The following is a 7031-nucleotide window of genomic DNA, read 5'->3' as shown; positions in this document are numbered from 1 at the left end:
GGTGAATGTTCACTCTAGAAACCTTGTCTGCGATCTGCCTAGTCCTCTATAGAAAGTTGTTGACCTCTTTCTGATTAAAAGCGTCATTAAACTCCATGGGTTTAAAAAAAACAAAACACTCTAATAGTATGAGAACCCTAAATCAGAATGCTATAGTACAGTAGTAGTTACATTGAGTACTGTTGGAATAATTTAACTGAAAGTGTAACAAGCTCAGAGTCTTGGGAGAAACAAATGGGCGAGGAAAAGGATTTTTGTTTTTTTTAAAAAAAAGGGACTCCAGTATTTGGGAGGAATGTTGGTGTCATGTGTTTACTAAAACAGGCTAAAAGGCTTGAGACTTGGGGATAGGGTGCTGTCATCCCTATGGATACCTAATTGCCATGACTCCACAGCTTGTTGTCATAGTGCCATGGAGCCTGCATTTTCTTATACTTGAAGTCATCTCTGGATACTTCATCTTATAAACACCTAGGTAAATGCTGTCTGAAAAGCTATATGCGGTATTGTTGGGGGAAGATGTCTGCTTGTGTTCTGCACAAATACATTTCTTTTTTAAAGATTGTTTTGGAGTGCCTTCAGATGCCAGAAGGACTTAGATTCACTGGAACTAGAGTTACAGATAAGCTGCTGTATTTTTATTTATTTATTTTTATTGGTTTATTTATTTACATTTCAAATGTTATCCCCCTTCCCAGTTTCCCCTCTGCAAACCCCTCACCCCATTCCCCTCCCCCTGCTTCTATGAGGCTGCCTCACTCCTACCTCACCACTCTAGCATTCCCCTATGCTGGGGCATCGAGCCTTCACAGGACCAAGGGCCTCCCCTCTCATTGATGCCAGATATGCAGCTGGAGCCATGGGTCCCTCCATATGTACCCTTTGGTTGGTGGTTTAGTCCCTGGGAGCTCTAGGAGGGTCTGGTTGGTTGGTTTTGTTGTTCTTTCTATGGGGTTGCAATCTCCTTCAGCTCCTTTAGTTTTCCCTGTAACTCCTCCACTGGGGTCTCCATGCTCAGTCCATTAGTTGGCTGTGAGTATCAGCATCTATATTGGTTAGACACTGGCAGAGCCTCTTGGGACAGCCAGGCTCCTGTTAGCAGGTGCTTCTTGGAATCAGCAGTAGTGTTTGGGTTTGGTGTCTGCAGATGGGTTGGATCCCTAGGTGGAGCAGTCTCTGGATGGCCTTTCCTTCAGTCTCTGCTCCACTCTTTGTCCCTCATGCACAATGATTAATAACAATTTCAATGCAAGTTTTTTCCTGATTGATCACGAGAACAAAATAAGTCTATAAGCTTGCTATGCAGTGTTGCTGTCCAGAGCTGGGGGCTTTTCTTGCTTGTTTAATCACTACTCCTTTGAACTTGGGTTTGTTTTCCTCATTGATTTATCTTTGACAGTGAGGCCACTTTACTTTAGTCCTGAAATACTGTCAGGACTTGTGGTCTTTCTCCTGCTCTAGTATACATTCTTAGCATAGCACGTTCTCAACCATCACTGAGTTTAATTGGCCTTTGTCTCATTATCTTAGTCCCTTTTATGATGTTGACACAGTGTACCACACTGGGCCGTCATAAAGAACAGGTAGGTTTTTCCATGTTTTGAAGGCTGGAAAGGCCAATGCCTTTGGTAAGGATCTTCTTGCCAACAACGATGTAGAGAAAATGGTGGCAAGAAAATGTAAGAGCACACTAGCTTTGATTTCTCCACCCATAAAACTACTAATTTCATCACAAGGGCCCACCCTTCTAACCTCGTGACCTCAGTTACCCCCCAAAGTCTCTACCTCTCAATACCATCAACATAGGTATTTGTGGTGTTTCCAAGACATGAGCTATGGGCTATTCAAACCAGTGTTGTGTTCTGGTTTGATTTCTCTGTTGTTGTGATAAACACCACTGCCAAAGTCAATGGGGAGGTGAGGGAGGTATTTATCTTAGGCAGTGCAGGAACTCAAACAGGCAGGGAGCTTGGAACGCTGCTTAATGGTATCATTGCCACAGTGGGCTGCACCCTCCCACATCAGTTACCAGGTGAGGAAATGCTTCAGAGATGCCCACAGGCCAATCTGTGGAGACATTTTTCCCATTGAAAATCTCTCATATCTGTGGGCTGTGTAAGCTGACAGCTGAAGCTAACTAAGAGACACTGTCCATCCCAACCTGTTCCTCATAGATCTGTCTAAAGTGTTGCTCTGCACTATGTCTCAGAAGCTTACACTTTTTACAAGATAAAAGTCAAGTCTGGCATTTAAACCCTCCAGTCTGCTTTCTTACATTTTCCAGGTTTGAAAGTGGCTATCTACCCTGGGCTAATCATGATTCGCTCCTACTTTTGTCCCCAGGAAGTAGTCAGTCCATCAAGCTTGGTCTCTTGCTTTGGCTTTTAGGAACCTACTTTGAGCCTGGTCTTAGGAGCCTACCCTGACTGTAAATGTCTTCTGGTATGTTTTCTGTGCCCACCAAGGTGTTTTGATGCTACCAAGGTTCATCTAGGTTCTTGGGTATTGTGTCCTCAGACTCTAACATATAATGTATCCTTGAGAATAGGCATGGTGAAATATATTCCTTAAGGTCTGTATTTCTTCCTGAACTGGAAAAGTTGGTGGCTTATGTCCTAATTAATCTGAAGAAAGAGTGGAAGCCTGGATAGAGTTTCCATTTTCTTGTTTCTGTGAACCCTGAATCTCAACGTCAGAAATGTTTAATCTTGTCAATACTTGGCTTCCCCTCTAGGTGCCAGAAGAAGCAAACAAATGCTAAGCTTATGCCTAGTCTGTCTGCATTGCTAGTTTTAAAAACTCTCCAAGTATTGTTGACCTTGAAAAGGTCATTCATTGCTTGCCTTTTGTTTTAGAGCAGTAATTAACTTTTTTTGTTTGCATAAATACTTTTTAAAAATTGAGAAGGAAGCTAATTCCATTGCACATTTTTAGTTTGGTTTGATTTGAGTCAGGACCTCACTATGCAGTCCTGACTGGCCTTGAACTTGCTCTGTAGGTCAGAATGGCCTTGGACTTTCTGGAAATCCACCTGCCTCTGTTTCTTGTTTGTTGATGGGATTAAACATGTAAGCTACCTCACCTGGTTCCACTGCACATTAAGTTTCCCTGGTTTGTTGATGTCAATGGATAGAATATCCACCTTAGTATAAATACTCACATTTTAAAATAGTCATCATTGCTTATGGGTGATGCACTCTAAATGGTATAGAACTTAATAACATATCCATATAGAAAATGCATAGAGAGGGGCTGGAGAAATGGCTTAGTGGTAAGGGTAGCAACCATGTTGGGTAGCCTACAAATGCTTGTAAAATGCCTGTGATATACCTTAAGGAATCTGACACCACTTCTGACTTTCATGGGTAACTGCATTTACATGCATAGATATATGCATACACTCCCAAATAAAACAAGATTTTAAAGTATATCTTTTTTCTTCAATTATAGTTATTTTGCCTGCCCTTTCAAGATCTTCTAATACAGTAAAACCACTAAAATGCCCACGTTGGGCTCAAAAGATTGATGGAAATGTAGTATCTTGGTGCAAATGAAGGAAACATTTCACATGATGCTGTCATGAGGGGTAAAAGCAGTGAAACGAGTTGACCATTCCCTCCACTTGAGAAGACCTAAGGAGTCTCTGTACTGTCGCTGTCACTAGTGCTCAGCTCCTGTGTCTGATGGTGGCTGGGCTGGAGGGCAGCAGCCATTCCCATTGTCAGTTGATTCTTCCCTTGCATTCTACTGCATACTTCTGTGCTTGAAAGCCACAGAAGTACTTAAAGTTTTTGATGTTAAGGTAATGTAAAATGTGGAATAATCCTTTTTGGGGGTTCTGGGGACTGGACTCAAAGTCTCATGCATAACTTCAGTCAAGTATTCTACTACTAATCTATATCCATGAAAGAGCACCTATGACTAATTTTTAAGACTTGTATCCATATAAGTGTGAATATAGCACCTACATAAAGAGGAGGAGGAATCGAAGTAACTTTAGGGACCGTTTTATTCAGTTTCTTAAATCTGATGCCAAAGATTACATTGTGATCTATCTACAGAACTTGGATTTTAAGAAGACATCAGCTAACAATGGTTAGCTTCTTGGTCTCTTGTTGAAAACAATTAGTTATAGGTTATATGACTATTAGAAGTATTTGTTATGTAGAATTATATATTTAGGAATGCAAATCCAAATAATTGTACCAGTGCTTAAGTGCTTATTAATTGGACCTACTAGTCCTTAGGGCTTCAAATTATTTTTACAATACTATGTAGTTCTGACTTTATGTATAGCAAATATCCATCACATAACAAGATCAAGTGAAATAACTATCATGAACTCAACCAAATCAGACTGATTTTGTCAGAAAAGCTGACGTGAATTAAATGCTAATGAATTCAAAAGACATGAAAACCATCAAGCATTATCATACAAATTATTATCATAATTTTATCATACAAATGTTATTCAAAGGAGCAGGAGTTAAGAGTACTTTTGCAAAGGACCTGATTTTGAGTCTCAGGACCCACATGCTGTTCACAGCTATCGATGACTCCAGGTCCAGGGTACTCAATGGACTTTTCTGACCTAAGGTTCCAAGCACAAGTTCGGAACACATACATACTTGCAGACAAAACACTCATCCGTGTAAAGTTTTAATCTTTTAAAAGGAGTTATACAAAGCAGTGAGGATTAAACTCGGGTAGATTTACCAGATAAGACTCAGTGTTTTGTTTCTCTAAGTTGTAACAAGTTGTTGCTTTGGAAGAAATTGTCATGTGTTCGCAAGTAGAGGGGCTTTTTTTTTTTTTTTTTTCTCCCATTAAAGTACATGTTTTGAACTGAGATGTTTGGGAGAATTGGGAAGTAACTGAATGCTCTGTACTGCTAGAAGCAAACTGACCTGACACTGGCCTCATTTGTTTTCTGCTAGTAGATGGTAATCATGTTCTAAGAGTAATAAGGAAACTGGTATTTGTAGTGGGGAAAATACTTTACAGTATGACTCAGAAACAGTTTGTGTATAGATTTTATTCAGTTCATCATGAAAATTTTGATAGTCTAGAAAAGTATGCCATGCTACAATGAAAATGGACCATAGTTTTGATGGTCCAAAGGTACTGTTTTAGTCCTTATTCTAAGAATTTTACATGACTTATTTTATTCTTTGAGGATTTCATACGTTCACACAATGTATTTTGATCATATTCACCTGGCAACATCTCCTAACTCCAGGACCCATCCCCACTGCCTCAGCCCCACCCAGCTTCCTGTCTCATTATTTTTTATAACCATCCAGGTCCAATTTGTCCTGCCCATGTTCATGTGGATGTGTCCTGGACCATTAAGAACAAGTTTTGATTTTGTTTTTTAAAGGCCTACCATTAATTGTGCCTTTAATTGTACTGGACATTGTTTGAAATGCTTTTATTATTTTTATTTATATTGCAGTGGAGTTACATGAAGTATGCCAGTCAGGGGACAATATGGAGGAACCATTTCTCTCCCTGCACCATGTGGGGACCCAGAGATCAAACTCAGGTTATCAGGCTTGGTAACAAGTGCCTTTGCCTACTGAACCATCTCATGGACCCTGGTCAGTTTTTAAATAGTTGACAATTTTATTTAAGTAAAACTCGGTATTTCTTCTAGATGTCTGCCGCCTGGCTGATGGGGCATCACCAAGAGTGACTCATAAAGGTTGCCAAGCTTGAGTTTGTTTTCCAGGGCACAAGGAGGAAACAGAAAACCACCTCCTGGAAGTCCTCCACATGAGTGCCGTGACACACTAGCAACCCTGACACACATAATAAGCAAATATAATTTTACAGAAAATAAAGAAGTTGGGGCTGGAGAGATGGCTCAGATGGCAAAGTGCTGTGGAGGACCTAAGTACGTTCCCCAGTAAGATAAGTTAGACACGTGCCTGTAAATGTCAGCACTGGGGATGGGGAGTAGGACCATTCCTGAGATCTCTGGCCAGCCAGCATTCTAGCCTGTTTGTCAGGTTCCAGGTCACTGAGACCCAATCTCAATAAGAAGAAGTTGAGGGCAACACCAGCCTTCAAGTGACAACACCCAAAGTCACTCTGACCCTGGCCTCTGTACACATAAGAACACATATCACAATCACATACATGTGAGTACACATACAAAAGGGTGATACGCTTAACAACAGTATGATGGCACGTCGGCCATCCAAGTGCAAGGAGGCTAAGACAGGCACTCAATTGCCATGAATTGACAACAGTGTATGCTGTAGCAAGTATCAGGCCAGCCAGGGCTACATAGCAAGACCCTATTTAAAGCAGCAAGCAAACAAAAAACTAAGGTGTGTTTCTTAGTAAGGTTCTTAGAAATGGAAGTGGCCAACTTGTTAAAATATATATATATATATATATATATATATATATATATATATTTATTTTTAAATTACATATATATATATATAATTTAAAAATTATAATTTCTTTTGTTCTATTTTTCTACATATCTACATTTTAAACATCCCAACAAATCCCCAATCCTTATTTCTAATTCCTCTTACTAAAAGAAGTGTGTGTGTGTGTGTGTGTGTGTGTGTGTGTGTGTGTGTGTGTGTGTGTCCTTGTGCTCTCCTGTATGTAAAGGACATGGCAAGACATCTCACTGGAACATGAAGCCATACCCAACATTTTATGTAGGTGTTGGAGATTAGGCCTCAGACTTTCATACTTGCAGAGTAAATCTCTCAGGCACCCGAGGCGGTCTCCCCAGTACGCTGGTAAAATGCTTAGATGAGGCAAATGTCTGTGAAACTGTCAGAGCTCCCAACCTTCCTGGAAAAATATTAATGCCTCGGGTCTGTGCTGGAGTGAATGGACGTGAGTGGTGTGTCCTGGGTTTTGTAGACAGATTTCTGCATGTGTGTGTGTTTTAGGTTCCCCAGTTGAAAAAATATATACAAAAATTGGGAATACAGAGTAAAATTCCTTTATGATTATCCTTCCAAGGGATAATTGTAGAAGATGACTCGGCACTCCTACAG

The 7031-nt window shown here is 40.3% G+C and overlaps 1 long non-coding RNA gene across 2 annotated transcripts in view; it reads right to left on the bottom strand.

The window, feature by feature from the left end:
* LOC143434680 (uncharacterized) overlaps positions 1-7031 on the bottom strand; it is a 52122-nt gene that overhangs the window by 11942 nt on the left and 33149 nt on the right. The window lies entirely within an intron of this gene.

The sequence above is a fragment of the Arvicanthis niloticus genome, chromosome 16 (assembly GCF_011762505.2).
Source record: "Arvicanthis niloticus isolate mArvNil1 chromosome 16, mArvNil1.pat.X, whole genome shotgun sequence".
Classification (NCBI taxonomy): domain Eukaryota; kingdom Metazoa; phylum Chordata; class Mammalia; order Rodentia; family Muridae; genus Arvicanthis; species Arvicanthis niloticus.
This window is presented reverse-complemented; position numbering and strand designations above follow the sequence as displayed.